The sequence below is a fragment of the Otolemur garnettii genome, unplaced genomic scaffold, assembly GCF_000181295.1.
Source record: "Otolemur garnettii isolate 467f Iridium unplaced genomic scaffold, OtoGar3 scaffold00008, whole genome shotgun sequence".
Lineage (NCBI taxonomy): Eukaryota > Metazoa > Chordata > Mammalia > Primates > Galagidae > Otolemur > Otolemur garnettii.
Window position 1 is genome coordinate 39,726,203 of NW_003852403.1, and position 8,926 is coordinate 39,735,128.

The 8,926-nt window shown below is 38.9% G+C and overlaps 1 pseudogene; it reads left to right on the top strand.

The window, feature by feature from the left end:
• Nucleotides 1-7,187: 7,187 nt before the first annotated feature.
• On the top strand, nucleotides 7,188-7,918 carry LOC100950779 (annotated as a pseudogene).
• Nucleotides 7,919-8,926: the final 1,008 nt, after the last annotated feature.

The window sequence follows — 8,926 nt, forward strand, 5'->3', positions numbered from 1 at the left end:
TTGTATTCGGAGATAATCTCTTGTATCTGTGGCATCTGCTGTTACTTCCCCTTTATCATTTCTGATTGAGGTTACTAGAGATTTTACTATTCTGTTTCTAGTTAGTCTGGCCAAAGGTTTATGTATTTTATTTACTTTTTCTATTTTTTGTTTTGTTAATTTTCTGAATGATTTTTTTTGTTTTCAGTTTCATTAATCTCTGATTTAATTTTGGATATTTCTTTTCTTCTGCTGGGTTTAGGGTAAGATTGTTCTTCTTTTTCCAATTTCATAAGATGGTTTGTGAGTGCTGATGTGCTCACTTTCTGTTTTTTGATGGTAGGCATCTAGCACAATAAATTTTCCTCTCAGGACTGCTTTTGCTGTATTCCCAGAGTTTTGTTAACTTGTGTCTTCATTGTTGTTATGTTTGAAGAGATTAACATATTCCTCTTTTATTTCTTTCTGAACCCGACAATCTCATTCAGAATAAGGTTGTTTAGATTCCAAGAGTTTGCGTGGGGATGAACGTTTTTATTGGAGTTGAGCTTCACCTTTACACCCTTGTGGTGTGAGAAGAGACATGGTATAATTTCTATTCCTTTAATTTTGCCAAGGTTTGATTTGTATCCTAGGATGTGATATATTTTCCAGTGTGTGTCATGAGCTGATGAGAAAAAAGTATATTCTTTTGATTTGGGACAGTGTGTTCTGTTATGTCTATTAATCTCATTTGTGTGAGGGTAACATTTAAGTCCTTTGTATCCTTGTTTACTTTCTGTTTAGAGGATCTGTCCAGTTCTGTCAGAGGGGTTTTGAAGTCCCTGACTATTAAGGTGTTATGGGATATCAGATTGCTCAGACCTCTCAAGGTCTGTTTCATAAATCTGAGAGCATTTAAGTTAGGTGCACACTGTTTAAAATTGAGATGTCTTTTTGTTGTTGTATTGTTCCTTTGACCAGTATGAAGTGTCCATCTTTGTCTTTCTTAACTAAAGTTGCTTTGACTCTGCTTGTGTCTGAGAAGAAGATTGAAACATCTCCTTTCTTCTGATTTCCATTTGCTTGAAACACTGTTTTCCATCCATTAACCCTGAATCTTGATTTGTCCTTCAGGGCTAGGTTCAGGGCTAGGTGTATGTCCTGGAGACAGCATATGAATGGCTTATTTTGTTTTTATCCAATCAGATAGCCTGTGCCTCTTCAGTGGGGAATTCAATCTATTGTCAGTTATTGAGAGTATTGATAAGTGTGGTGGAATTGTATTCATATTATTATGAGATAGTTTGTTGTGTAGTTTTATCCTTTGTGCCATTGTGGAAGCTAAGCTCTGGCCTTTGGCTTCCAGGTGTTTACTTTGGTGGTGGTCCATTGTGGTGTTCAGTATTGAGACTAGGTCTAACTAAATATTGCCTGTAGAGCTGGTCTTGTTGTGGCAAATTTCCTTAGTGCTTGTATATCTGCAAAAGATTTGAGTTCTTCATCAATTTTGAAGCTAAGTTTAGCAGGATACAGGATTCTGGGCTGAAAATTATTTGTTTAAGAATGTTAGAGATGGATGACCATGCTCTTCTGGCTTGAAAAAATTTCAGTTGAAGAGTCTGCTGTTATCCTAATGGCTCTGCCCTTAGAGGTCAATTGGCATTTACTCCTAGATGCTTGCAGTATTTTCTCCTTCATCTTGACTTTGGACTGGTTCATTGCAACGTGTCTTGGAGAAACTCTGTTAGAGTTGTGATGACCCAGGGTTCGATATCCATCTGAAAGAAGTGTGTGAGGATCTGAGGATCTTTAGTAAAATTTGGGAAGTTTTCATTTATGATATTCTTCATACCTCTGGGCTTCCATACCTTTGGGACATTCCCCTTCAGGGATTCCTATTATCCATATGTTTGAATGTTTCATGGAGTCTCATAGTTCTCTACACACCTACTCCACTTTCTCTCTCTTCTTATCTGACTCTGTAACTACCTGTGTTAACTCAAAGACTTTATTCTCTAACTCTGATGTTCTCTCTTCTCTTGGTCTAATCTATTTTTGATACTTTCTACTGCTTCTTTATATTCCTTGATTGTCTTCTTCATTTCTTAATCCCATCCATGTCTTTTCTATATTCTACATATCTCTCATCTGACTTTTGGTTCTGTCTTTCTATTTTCTCATTTATTCCTTTTATTGTCTTAATCATCCATATTTTAAATTCTCTTTCTGTCAGATCCATTAATTCTTTATAGGAGGAGTCTTCTGTAAAAGCTGCCTTGTAGTCTCTTGGGGGAGTTGCTCTATTTTGGTTTTTCTTGATGCCTGAATTTTTCTGTTAGTTCCTCCTCATGTGTGTTTTCTTTTTGTTCACCTCTTTGTGTACGTTTTTCCTTCTAGGTTCCTCCTTTGCTTCAAATTACCTTGTTTCAGAGTTTATGTGATGAACAGACCTCTTGGTGTGAGGCCAAAATGAGGAGAAAGGTAAGGAGCAGGCAGGGAGAAATAGTGGAAAAAGAAAGAGTAAAAAAGAATGAAAGAATAAAAGAAACAAAAAAGAAGAAAAGAAAAAAAAAGGGAAGGAGGAATAACAAAAGAAATAAAAGAAATAAAAGAAAACTTAGAGAACCAGAGAGAAGGTGGTCAGGAAGAAAGGCTGAGAGTGATGGAATAAATGGTATTGATCAGGATGGTTCCAAGGCCACACTTGTAACTGAAGGGTTTTGAGGGCAGTGGACTGGGAGGGTTCCTCAAAATCAGACAGTCCTTACTTGCCTGAGTGGAACAAAACTCTTCCTCTGGCAAGAATAGGAGGGGAAGGAAAAGGGCAAAAACAATAAACACCAAGGAAAAATTAAGTAATAATGAAAATAAAATAGAAAAATTCTGCAGTATGGTCTTGCTAATATTATCTTCCTTGGGCCAGAGGTATAAAGAGCTTTTAGCTGTGTACCCACAGCTCTCGGGGAAAAAAGAAAGGAAGAAAGAAAGAAAGAAAAGAAAAAAAGAAAAAACAAAAATATTAAGATAAGAATAGATAGAGAAAATTAAAAATATCATTGTATCTAATAGAGGAGTGAGAGCGAAATGGAGTAAGGAAAGAAAGGAGAGAGACAAGAAAAAGGAAGGGGATAGCTTAGCTGTTGCAGAGCTGATTACTGTGGGAGAGATGAGAGAGGTAGAAGAGTCTCTGTCCAAAGAGAGAGTGTACTGCAGTGAAATATGGAAAGGGAATAAATGAGGCTACAACACTGTAACCAAAAAATACAGGAGCCCTTGCTCTTGATGAAAGTAAAAATAGAAGTTAAGGAAAGAACCAACCATGCAAATAAACAAGAAACAAAATACATCAATAGAAAATATTGTAAAGCTCTAAGTAACCCTAAATAAGCAACCTCAGTAACAAATAAACAAAAAAAGAAAAAATTAAAAACTAAAAGAAGAAAAAATGAATAAATAAATAAATATATATGTATATATACATAAAAGCCTATATATATACATAGGTATACATATATACCTACATACTAGGGTGACCAGACGTCCAGCTTTTAACAATTTGTCCCACGGCCCCGTGGCATTTTTAAAAAGTCCCGATTTTTGGAAAGAATGCAGGAACGGGCAGGAGAACAGGAAGGGAATATACGCTTTTCGGCTGCCATGTGGCTATTTCACCAGAATATGAGTTTTATATTATTTTTGTTAATTTTATAATGTTAAACTGTAATAATAACAAATAATTGTTGAGAAGTGATTATTGAGAACTGCTTATCAAAGTTTGCATTGTCAGGCCCTGCCCTGCCCTGTCCTCCCTCCCCACTCCTGTTGTCCCGCTTTACAAATGTTAAAATCTAGTCACCCTACTACATACATATATATGGTGGGAGGGTCCGACTTTAGTAGGAAAATATTTGTGTTGCAATATATTGCTGGGACATCAGGTGGCGCTGTAGTCTTAGGGGCTCAGACAACACAGCTGATAACCTCTCTCTAGAACCCAGGCATATACCAGATCCCCAACTTAAATGTCCACAGTGATAGCCTGATTATTTCTTCAGCAATTAGGTTCTGCCAAGTTGGGAACTCAGATCTCTCCTGAATCCTTCAGAGGCTGGTCTCACCATGCCCACAGACAACAGTTCTTGTGGGGTGCTAGAGTCCCTGAGCCTACCATGACTAGGGGAGGGATCCTAGAAGGAGGAACCAAAATGGCTATCTTCCAGTAGAGGGCCTGGCGCATGACCTTCTCATGACCTTGCCATAATAGCCGACCCCTCCCTATCAGGACCTTCCCAGACTGTCCATCTAAACCACTGCTAAACAGGTGGAAAATCCGCTCCAGTAAGCTCTCAAATTTGGCTGCTATATACTGCACGTAATCCGCTCCATGAACTTCCGCTGAGAACCAAAAGCTGCAAAAAGGCTTCACCACATCCCGTACCTCCCCAGCTGTGGCTTGCGCAAGACTTGCCTAGCTGTCAGATCTCCGTCCTGCTGTTCCAGTTCACGTACAGCAAGCAGCACCCCGCCGGCTCCCAGCGCACCCTGAACCACAGCTCCAGGCAAAATGACCCTCCAAACCGCCAGACTAACTCTCATTTCTCAGTTGCTTAGAGGAACTCGGCCTGATGGTCTTCCTAGTTCACCATCTTGCCCTCACTTTCTTGATTAATTCCCAGGCCCTTTGCCCAGAGGGCTGAATGCTCCTGGAGCTCAGACCTATCACAATCGGCCCACCCTTTGGAGTGCCACGTAGGGGTTGGGCAAGAGGCTTCCACTGGTTTAATCTCTCTGGACCCAGCATGTAGTCTTTGTTCCTGGGATGTCAGCTCACTCACAGTGGCTTTCTGCCTCTCACCATCTCCTGGTCTCCTGGAGTCCCTCACTGTCTCTCTTTGGCTTGGCAATGCTGTTTTTTCCATGAAGTAGTTCGGTAAGAAGTGGCTGAAATCCCCCTACCTGATTTGCACAGAGAGTTGCCAGAGAGGAGGTATTTCTAGTCCACTATCTTGATGTGTTACAATTCCTTGGGTGATCAAATCACAAAGATTCTACTGTATTTGAGGAAGATACATCTGATAAAGGACTGTTATCTAAAATACGTAAAGAATACTTAAAGATCAGTAATAAGAAATCAGATAACGCTATGGTGCATAATGCAAGGGTACCTGTTGGATCTATTAGTATAGAGTATAAATGTCTTAACACAATAAATAAATGAGATGAGAGTGATGTAAGCGTTCCTAATTCTATATGAAAATCAGCATATTGTACCCCATAAATGCATTAATGTATACATGATCTATGTGTGTATGATTTAATAAAAAATAAAAAGAAAAAGAAATCAGATAACAGATTAAAAAATAAGCCGAAGGTCTGAATAGCACCTTATCCAACAAGACATATTGATTGGAAATAAGCATATGAAAAATGCTCAACATCATTAGAGAAATGCAAACTAAAGCACAATGAGATATCACTACATACCTGTACAATGGCTAAAATCCTAAACTCTGATAAAATTAGGTATTGGCAAGGATGTGAAGCAACAGGAACAATAAGTAATTGCTGGTAGGAATGTAAGATGGCACAAACATCTCGGAAGACGCACAGTTTCTTACAAAATTAATGGAAACTTACTATATAATCTAGCAATTGTACTTGCCTAAATGATTCGAAAACTTATGCCCACGCCAATACCACCAATACCTGTACATGAATGTTTATGGAAGTGTTATTAATTATTGTCAAAAGTCAGAAACCATCAAAATGTTATTCTACAGATGAATGGATTAAAAACCTGGTAAATCTATACAACAGAATGTTATTTAGTGTTAAAAAGGAATGAGCTATCAAGCCACGAACAGACATGAAGGAACCTCATCCATATTAGTAAGTGAAGGAAACCAATATATAAGGCATATGTATTGTGTGATTCCAACTATATGACAGTCTGGAAAAGGCAAAAGTGTAGTGATACTAAAAAAACTTTAAGGGCTTTGGATGAAGGAAGGGCTGAATAGGAAGAGCATAGGAGATTTTTTTGGCAGTTAAACTTTTCTCTATAATATTCTAATAGTAGACACTTCTCATCATGCTATATTGAAACCTATAGAATGTGCAACACAAGGAGTGGACACTATGTAAACAATAAACTGGTGATGATTATGTGTACTGTGTGCTCATCACTTGTAACTAATAAACTGTACTATTAGGAGTGTTAATTGTGGGAGAAGATATGGGTGGGTGCAGGAAGGGAGAATGTGGGAACTGTGCACTTCCTACTTAGATTTGCTGGAAACCTAAAACTGCTCTAAAAATCAATTTAAAAAGCTTCTGCTCTGATCCATGACTCTAGCCAAGCTGAGGCTTGCATTACTCTGTGACTCTGATGAGTATAATATTCATCATTTGAGTCCACATAGGGATTCCATGGGATAGGATGTGAGTTGTTACTGAGCTGAGAGTTGGAAAACTGAGATTCTAAGACAATGTCCTGTACTGATGCATTAGCGACACTTTATATCACCAAAGCGCCAATAGCTCATTCCCAAGAAATAAAGCAAAATGTAAACTAATTGATCTAGCTATCTTTCTGTCTTTCAATTATCTATAGTTTTTCATTCTGTAGAAATCAATTTCCAAATAGGAACCTCAACTCAGAAGAAAGAAGGGGGAGTAAAGCGGGGACACCTGTGTCTCAAGGAATGAAACGATTGGTGTAAGGAGACCAATCAGTCTTTCTCGGATGGACACCTGGGTTGATTCCATATCTGTGTTATTGTGACTGGTGCTGTGACAAACAAGAGTGCAGGTATCTTTCTGATATATTGGTTTCTGTACCTTTGGGTGGATACTCAGTAGTGGGATTGCTAGATTGGATGGTAGTTCTATTTTTAGTTTTGAGAAATCCTCATACTGTTCTCCATAGAGATTATATTAATTTACATTCCCATGAACCATGTATAGAAGTCCCCTTTTCTTTAGATCCTTACCAGCATCTATTATTATTTGTCTTTTTGATAAATAGCCATTCTTATTATTGCAAGATAATCTCTCATGGTGATTAGTGATGGCGAATTGTATAAATAAAATGTAGCATATATACACAATGTAATACTATTCAGCCAGAGAAAGCATGCAATTATGTTTTTGCTTCAAGATGGATGAACTGGCCCTCTGCCCAGCGCGCGCAGAGTGGACACCAGGGGGGCTCTCAATGTAGCACCATGACAGGCATTGCAGCTACCTCCTTTTTCTCCAATACCTGCTGATTCCGGGGGTTGCAGAGTCCACTTCCCCACCCTGGTCAACCTCCTTGAACACATCGAGGACAACCACATTGATAGAGATCCATGTGTTTTAGAAAAACAAGAGTTACAGCAGCCAACCTATGTTGCCCTGAGTTACATTAATAGATTCAGGACAGATGGTGTCCATCGAGAGCAGGAGTCCCTAAAGAAGAAAATTCAGCCAAAGCTCTCGATGACCCTGTCCAGCTCAGTGTCTTGAGGGAATGTGTCCACTCCACCACGCCACAGCAGAGGAAGCCTTACTCCTCCTGGGGCCCCACCCATCCCGCCTCCTCTTCATTCCGCAGCAGCACTCCAACAGGCAGCGAGTATGAGGAGGAGGAGGTGGGCTATGAGGAGTCCGGCGGTCATGAGTCCTGGACCACAGAGAACACGGTCAGCTCGAAGCCAGCCTCAGCTCCGTGTGCATGAATGTAGAGGAAGAGAAGCCATTTGCCTGACCGGTTCCTGGATGTAGAAAGAGATACAAGAATGTGAATGGCATAAAGTACCACGCTAAGAATGGCCACAGAACACAGATTCGTGTCCGCAAACCATTCAAATGCCGAAGTGGGATGAGTTACAAGACAGCCCCGGGCCTGTGGCACCACAAAATCAATTTCCATCCCCCGGTTTCGGCTGAGATTATCGGGACGGTACAGCAATAACCTGCTGGTCATAACTGTGCCAAAAAATCCTCACCAGCAGTTGCTGATTTTGAAAACAGCCACCTTTTTTTCAGGGGAAGCATTCAGCAACCCTTTAAAGAAAAAGAATTAAAATGCATGCTTTAAATTTTTTCTGTAATTTTGGAATGACGTATCTTTGTAGAGTTAATGATTTTGTACATCTGCACATGTAATCATCATACCTATTTTCATTACTTCGATATAAGGTGCTAAACAAAAAAAGCTCTAGGTTCTTCAGCACATTTCCCCCAAAACAAAATAAAATTGAGGGCATGTTGCATATTGTTTAGTTGTACTGCAGTGGTATCAACTGGGGGGAAGGAGGGGCAGGCACTGAGTTTTTTTTTTCAAGATTGTAATGTAATTCAATTGTGTTGAAGTTTTTCAACACATCAACTCACATTTGTTCAAAACCAAAATACCTTCATTATCAAACTGGTTACCATGCCTTACATAATGGATTTAGTATTTGTGAATAGAAAGATGTTAGGTAATGGAAATATAAATAAGAAAAAATGTTTAACATAATACGCTAAAAATATTTTCATATTTAAATAACATACATGAAAAGTCTGCTTTCTGTGTTTTATATTATCCTGCAAGTCCTTTTGCCCTTAAAAAAGTTGAAAATCTTGTCATCTGACTTACCCATCATTTCACTGTTTTAAATGGCATTTTTGTACAAAATAGTCTGTTCAGTTCATTCATGGACACACATTTGTTGGAGTGCCTGCTGGGTGTAAGGGATTCAGTTTATGCCTATTGATATTTGTGGACCAGGATACCAGTTTAGTGAAAGGCAATTCCCTGAAATCTGTTAGAACACATTGAAATATACTTTTAAGTGCAAAGTCTGTGTGTGTGAAATTTAGTTAGTTAGTTTAGTTTTTTTTTAATTGAATGGTAACTATGTACATTAATGCACTTCTGGGGTACAGTGTGGGGTTTTCACATGCAATCTGAAATACTTCCATCAAACTGGTCAAC